This window comes from Arachis ipaensis, chromosome B4, assembly GCF_059453495.1.
Source record: "Arachis ipaensis isolate K30076 ecotype BB chromosome B4, ASM5945349v1, whole genome shotgun sequence".
Classification (NCBI taxonomy): Eukaryota; Viridiplantae; Streptophyta; class Magnoliopsida; order Fabales; family Fabaceae; genus Arachis; species Arachis ipaensis.
The window spans coordinates 86,246,903-86,253,688 of record NC_142439.1 but is presented as its reverse complement, the minus strand read 5'-3'; the positions used below and the strand labels follow the sequence as shown (position 1 = coordinate 86,253,688).

At 36.8% G+C, this 6,786-nt stretch overlaps 1 non-coding gene across 1 annotated transcript; it reads left to right on the top strand.

Annotated features, from left to right (window-relative positions):
• Positions 1–4,095: 4,095 nt before the first annotated feature.
• Positions 4,096–4,203, top strand: LOC148568233 (small nucleolar RNA R71). The gene has a single exon (XR_015882078.1). It is a non-coding gene; the product is annotated as a small nucleolar RNA R71 (small nucleolar RNA).
• Positions 4,204–6,786: the final 2,583 nt, after the last annotated feature.

The window sequence follows — 6,786 nt, the reverse complement described above, 5'->3', positions numbered from 1 at the left end:
TCTTGTTGTTTTGATGATTGTATGTTGATAATTGTTAGTGGGTATTTGTAGATTCCAATTTAATTGCTATTTTGAACATTTCTTTTGTTAATGCTTACCATGTGTTCGATGAATTGTTTACTCTGATTATGGAGTAGTCTTCTTTACTCTTGGCCTAGGTCAAGGGAATTGGGTAAACTTGAGTCATTGGGTCTAATGGATTTGATGATTTGGGAACCCTTGGTGGTCAATTTGATACTCATTGACGCCAACCCACTACTAATCTAATTAGTAGGTAGGTTGGGACTTATGGGTTGTTGTGATCAAAGCCATTTGATGTACTTCAAGTCTAGGAGTAGATATCACGTACTTAAGACTTTGAGGGTAGACTTAATGAGCTTGGTTCCTTATAATTGTCAAGATATGGTTATTAGACAAGGATGGTGATCCCAATTTCCATGCCTAGCCAAGAGTTGCTTTTATCATTCATAATTGAAAACCAACTTTCTCAATTATTTGCTTTAGTTATAGTTACTTATTTGGTTTACAATAGAATTAAGTGGAATGTTACTTATTCATTGGAATTACTCATGTTTTTCTTAGTTAATTGAATTAGTTTGTTGCAATTTAAGATTACTTGCTTGTTAAGATTCCCATTTATTTTCATGCTCATAACTCAACCCCGGATTTCTAACTAATGTTGAAGCATATGTTTGCCCATTCCTTGTGAGACGACCCGAGGTTTGAATACTTTGGTTATTTCTATTGGGGTTTAACTTGTGACAACCAAATCCCTCTTCTAAATTTGACACCCGAGGATTGTTGTTGGTAGAGCTATACTTGCAACGCAATTTTATTGAAGAAAATCTTTACCAATACACCCTTAGGGACAATCATCCGTCAAATTTTTGGCACCGTTGCCAGGGAATGGTTGCAACATTTGCCTTGATATTGGTTATGTGAATATGTGAATATTCTAGATATTTTACTTCTTCCAATACTTAGCTATAGTTTATATTTCTTTTGCATTTGTGCTAGGACTTTCAAGTTTGATGACTCGGTCTCAACCGAATTCTAGCTTAGCCAATTTTGATCCCGAGATTGAAAGAACTTTGTTACACACTCGGCAAGCTAGACGGCGGTTGGACTATACGCCTAGTACTTCGGCCTCTCTTGAGGAAAATACCGAATCACTAGACGTCACTGAGAGTGACTTGGAGTCTGCTACTTCCTATTCTTCTGTTGACACTACTAATACATCTTTGAATCCTACAGGTGAGCCACACATGGCGGAGCCATGCCGGATCACTTTGCATGAGCAAAAAGCTCCGGATATCATACTTCAACCGTTGCAAGCAAGGTATCCTAACCTTGATCTGAACTTTGAGTTGAAGAGTAGCTTGATAAATCTACTTCCTAAGTATCATGGGTTGCCAGGTCAAGACCCCATCCGACATTTGAAATATTTTCAAGTTGCTTGTTATACGACTCGAAGGCATGGAGCCGATGAGGTAGCTATCATGGTTTTTGCCTTCCCTTTCTCTCTTGAAGCGCAAGCAAAGACATGGTTCTATTCGCTACCGGATGAGATTGTGACTAATTGGGATTTCTTGAGAAGAGAGTTTCTTGATAAGTTTTTCCCACCGGAGAAGACTGGTATGCGAAATTGTTACTCAGGTTGTGAATTATTGTTTGAAATTGATTCCCTGGCGATGGCACCAAAAACGGATGCACAGAACCATGGTCTAAACATATCTTCACAACTTCGCATAACTAACCAGCAAGTGCACTGGGTCGTCCAAGTAATAAACCTTACGTGAGTAAGGGTCGATCCCACGGAGATTGTTGGTATGAAGCAAGCTATGGTCACCTTGTAAATCTCAGTCAGGCGGATATAAAATAGTTATGGAGTTTTCGAAATTAATATTAAAATAAGGATAGAAATACTTATGTAAATCATTGGTGAGAATTTCAGATAAGCGTATGGAGATGCATTCATTCCTCTGAACCTCTGCTTTCCTGCTGTCTTCATCCAATCCGTCTTACTCCTTTCTATGGCTGGCTTTATGTAAGGATGTCACCGGTGCCAATGGCTACTTTCAATCCTCTCGGAAAAATGGTCCAAATGCTCAGTCACAGCACGGCTAATCGTCTGGAGGCATCACCCTTGTCGTTGGTTGCATCCTATTCCTCTCTGTGAAAATGGTCCGATGCGCTGTCACTGCATGTCTAATCATCTTGGAGGTTCTCGATCATACTGGAATAGAATTTACTATCCTTTTGCGTCTGTCACTACACCCAGCACTCGCGAGTTTGGAGTTCGTCACAGTCATTCAATCCCAGAGTCCTACTCGGAATACCACGGACAAGGTTTAGACTTTCCGGACTCTCATGAATGCCGCCATCAATCTAGCTTATACCACGAAGATTCTGATTAAGAGATCTAAGAGATACTCATTCAATCTAATGAAGAATGGAAGTGGTTGTCAGGCACGCGTTCATAGGAATGATGATGATTGTCACGTTCATCACATTCAGGTTGAAGTGCGAATGAATATCTTAGAAGCGAAATAAGATGAATTGAATAGAAAACAGTAGTACTTTGCATTAATCTTTGAGGAACAGCAGAGCTCCACACCTTAATCTATGGAGTGCAGAAACTCTACCGTTGAAAATACATAAGTAATAATGGTCCAGGCATGGCCGAATGGCCAGCCCCCAAACGCGATCAATAGATCAAAAGATAATCCAAAGATGTCTAATACAATAGTAAAAGGTCCTATTTATAATAAACTAGCTACTAGGGTTTACAGAAGTAAGTAATTGATGCATAAATCCACTTTCGGGGCCCACTTGGTGTGTGCTAGGGCTGAGCTTGAAGTCTACACGTGGAGAGGTCATTCTTGGAGTTGAACGCCAGCTTTTGTGCCATTTTGGGCGTTGAACTCCACTTTGCAACTTGTTTCTGGCGCTGGACGCCAGAATTGAGCAGAGAGCTGGCGTTGAACGCCAGTTTGCGTCATCTAAACTTGGGCAAAGTATGGACTATTATATATTTCTGGAAAGCCCTGGATGTCTACCTTCCAACGCAATTGGAAGCGCGCCATTTTGAGTTCTGTAGCTCCAGAAAATCCATTTTGAGTGCAGGGAGGTCAGAATCCAACAGCGTCAGCAGTCCTTCTTCAACCTCTGAATCTGATTTTTGCTCAAGTCCCTCAATTTCAGCCAGAAAATACCTAAAATCATAGAAAAACACACAAACTCATAGTAAAGTCTAGAAATGTGAATTTAACATAAAAACTGATGAAAACATCCCTAAAAGTAACTAGATTCTACTAAAAACATACTAAAAACAATGGTAATTAATTCAATGGCCTTGCACTCTCCTTTTGGATTCTCTTCTGTATTGTTTGGGAGAGTACTAGGAGGGATTTCAGTGATCTTTTTACTCAGCTGGCCCACTTGTACTTCCAAATTTCTAATAGAAGACCTTGTTTCATTCATGAAACTCACAGTGGCCTTAGATAGATCAGAGACTAAATTTGCTAAGCTAGATGGATTCTGCTCAGAATTCTCTGTCTGTTGCTGAGTGGATGATGGAAAAGGCTTGCTATTGCTAAACCTATTTCGTCCACCATTATTAAAGCCTTGTTGAGGCTTTTGATCCTTCCATGAGAGATTTGGGTGATTTCTCCATGATGGATTGTAGGTGTTTCCATATGGTTCACCCATGTATTTTAACTCTGCTATTGCAGGGTTTTCAGAATCATAAGCTTCTTCCTCAGAAGATGCCTCTTGAGTACTGTTGGATGCAGCTTGCATTCCATTCAGACTCTGAGAAATCATATTGACTTGCTGAGTCAATATTTTATTCTGAGCCAATATGGCATTCAGAGTATCAATTTTAAGAACTCTCTTCTTCATAGGCGTCCCATTACTTACAGGATTCCTCTCAGAAGTGTACATAAACTGGTTATTAGCAACCATGTCAATGAGTTCTTGAGGTTTTGAAGGCGTTTTCTTTAGGTGAATGGATCCATCTGCAGAAGTATCCAATGACATCTTTGATAGCTCAGATAAACCATCATAGAATATATCCAGGATGGTCCATTCTGAAAGCATGTCAGAAGGACACTTTTTGGTCAGCTGCTTGTATCTTTCCCAAGCTTCATAGAGGGATTCACCTTCTTTCTGTCTGAAGGTTTGAACATCAGCTCTAAGCTTGCTCAGCTTTTGAGGAGGAAAGAACTTGGCTAAGAAAGCCGTGACCAACTTATCCCAAGAGTTCAGGCTGTCTTTGGGTTGAGAGTCCAACCATATTCTAGCTCTGTCTCTTACAGCAAAAGGGAAAAGCATGAGCCTGTAGACTTCAGGATCTACTCCATTAGTCTTAACAGTATCACAGATCTGCAAGAATTCAGTTAAGAACTGAAAAGGATCTTCAGATTGAAGTCCATGAAACTTGCAGTTCTACTGCATCAGAGAAACTAGCTGAGGTTTCAGCTCAAAATTGTTTGCTCCAATGGTAGGAATGGAGATGCTTCTTCCATGTAAATTGGAATTAGGTGCAGTAAAGTCACCAAGCATTCTCCTTGCATTATTGTTGTTGGGTTCAGCTGCCATCTCCTTTACTTGTTCGAAATTTTCAATAAGGTTGTCTCTGGATTGTTGTAATTTAGCTTCTCTTAGTTTTCTCTTCAGAGTCCTTTCAGGTTCTGGATCAGCTTCAACAGGAATGCCTTTTTCTTTGTCCCTGCTCATAAGAAAGAGAAGAGAAAAAGAAAAGAAGAGGAATTCTCTATGTCACAGTAAAGAGATTCCTTATTGTTAGTAGAAGAAGAAAAGGAATAGGGGTGAAGAAGAATGAAGAATCCAAACACAAAGGTGATGATAGGAGCAGAGATGTGAGACGAAGAGAAATGTTAGTAGATGAATAAATAAATAGAAGGGGATGAGAGGAGGAGAGAATTTTCGAAAATAATTTTTGAAAAAGAGTTAGTGATTTTCGAAAATAGTTTTTGAAAAAGGTTAGTAGTTTTTCGAAAATAAAAAATAAAATAATTAGTCTAATTAAAAAGAAATTTTGAAAAAGAGGGAAGATTTTTTCGAAAATTAGAGAGAGAGAGTTAGTTAGGTAGTTTTGAAAAAGGTAAGAAACAAACAAAAAGTTAGTTAGTTAGTTGAAACAAATTTTGAAAAGATAAGAAGTTAGGAAGTTAGAAAAGATATGATAGAAATTAGTTTTTGAAAAAGATTTGATTTTTAAAATCTCAATTAATGACTTGATTCACAAGAAATCACAAGATATGATTCTAGAACTTAAAGTTTGAATCTTTCTTAACAAGTAAGTAACAAACTTGAAATTTTTGAATCAAAACATTAATTGATGATGTTATTTTCGAAAATATGATGTAAAATTAAGAAAAAGATTTTTGAAAAATATTTTTGAAATTTTCGAAAATAACTAAAAAAAATTGAAAAAAGATTTGATTTTTGAAAAAGATAAGATTTTTTTTTAAATTGAAAATTTGATTTGACTCATAAAAACAACTAGATTTTAAAAATTTTTGAAAAAGTCAAATCTAATTTTCGAAATTTTAAGAGAGAAAAAGGGAAAGATATTTTTTTGATTTTTAAATTTTTATGATGAGAGAGAAAAAAATTGATGCAATGCATGAAAGTTATGGATCAAAACAATGAATGCATGCAAGAATGCTATGAATGTCAAGATGAACACCAAGAACACTATGAAGATCATGATGAACATCAAGAACACATTTTTGAAAAATTTTTAATGCAAAGAAAACATGCAAGACACCAAACTTAGAATTCTTTAATGCTTAGACATAAAGAATTCAGGAATGCATATGAAAAACAAGAAAAGACACAAAACATGCAAATGCAAAGATCAAACAAGAAGACTTACCAAGAACAACTTGAAGATCATGAAGAACACTATGAATGCATGAATTTTTTCGAAAAATGCAACATGGACATGCAATTGACACCAAACTTATAACATGACTCAAGACTCAAACAAGAAACACAAAAAATATTTTTGATTTTTATGATTTTCTAATTTTTTTGTATTTTTTCGAAAATTATTTGAAAAACAAAAATAAGGATTCCAAAATTTTTAATATGAATTCCAGGAATCTTATGCTCTTTAGTCTAAAGCTCCAATCAAAGGGTCAGGCATGGCTTAATAGCCAGCCAAGCTTTAGTATGTAACTCAGACATGACACGCCTGACATGCCCTATCCAGAAGAATTAGACATGGCTTTACAGCCAGCCAGGCTTCAACATGCTTCATGAAAAACTAGAATTCATTCTTAAAAATTTTGAAGAAAAATATATTTTTGAAAACATTTTTATTTTTTTTTCTTTTTTTTTTGAAAACAAAGGAGAAATTTTTTGAAAGATTTTTTTGAAAGATTTTTGAAAACTTTTTGAAAAGAAAACGAAAAGAAAGTTACCCAATCTGAGCAACAAGATGAACCGTCAGTTGTCCAAACTCGAACAATCCCCGGCAACGGCGCCAAAAACTTGGTATGCGAAATTGTTACTCAGGTTGTGAATTATTGTTCGAAATTGATTCCCTGGTGATGGCACCAAAAACGGATGCGCAGAACCATGGTCTAAACATATCTTCACAACTTCGCATAACTAACCAGCAAGTGCACTGGGTCGTCCAAGTAATAAACCTTACCTGAGTAAGGGTCAATCCCACGGAGATTGTTGGTATGAAGCAAGCTATGGTCACCTTGTAAATCTCAGTCAGGCGGATATAAAATAGTTATGGAGTTT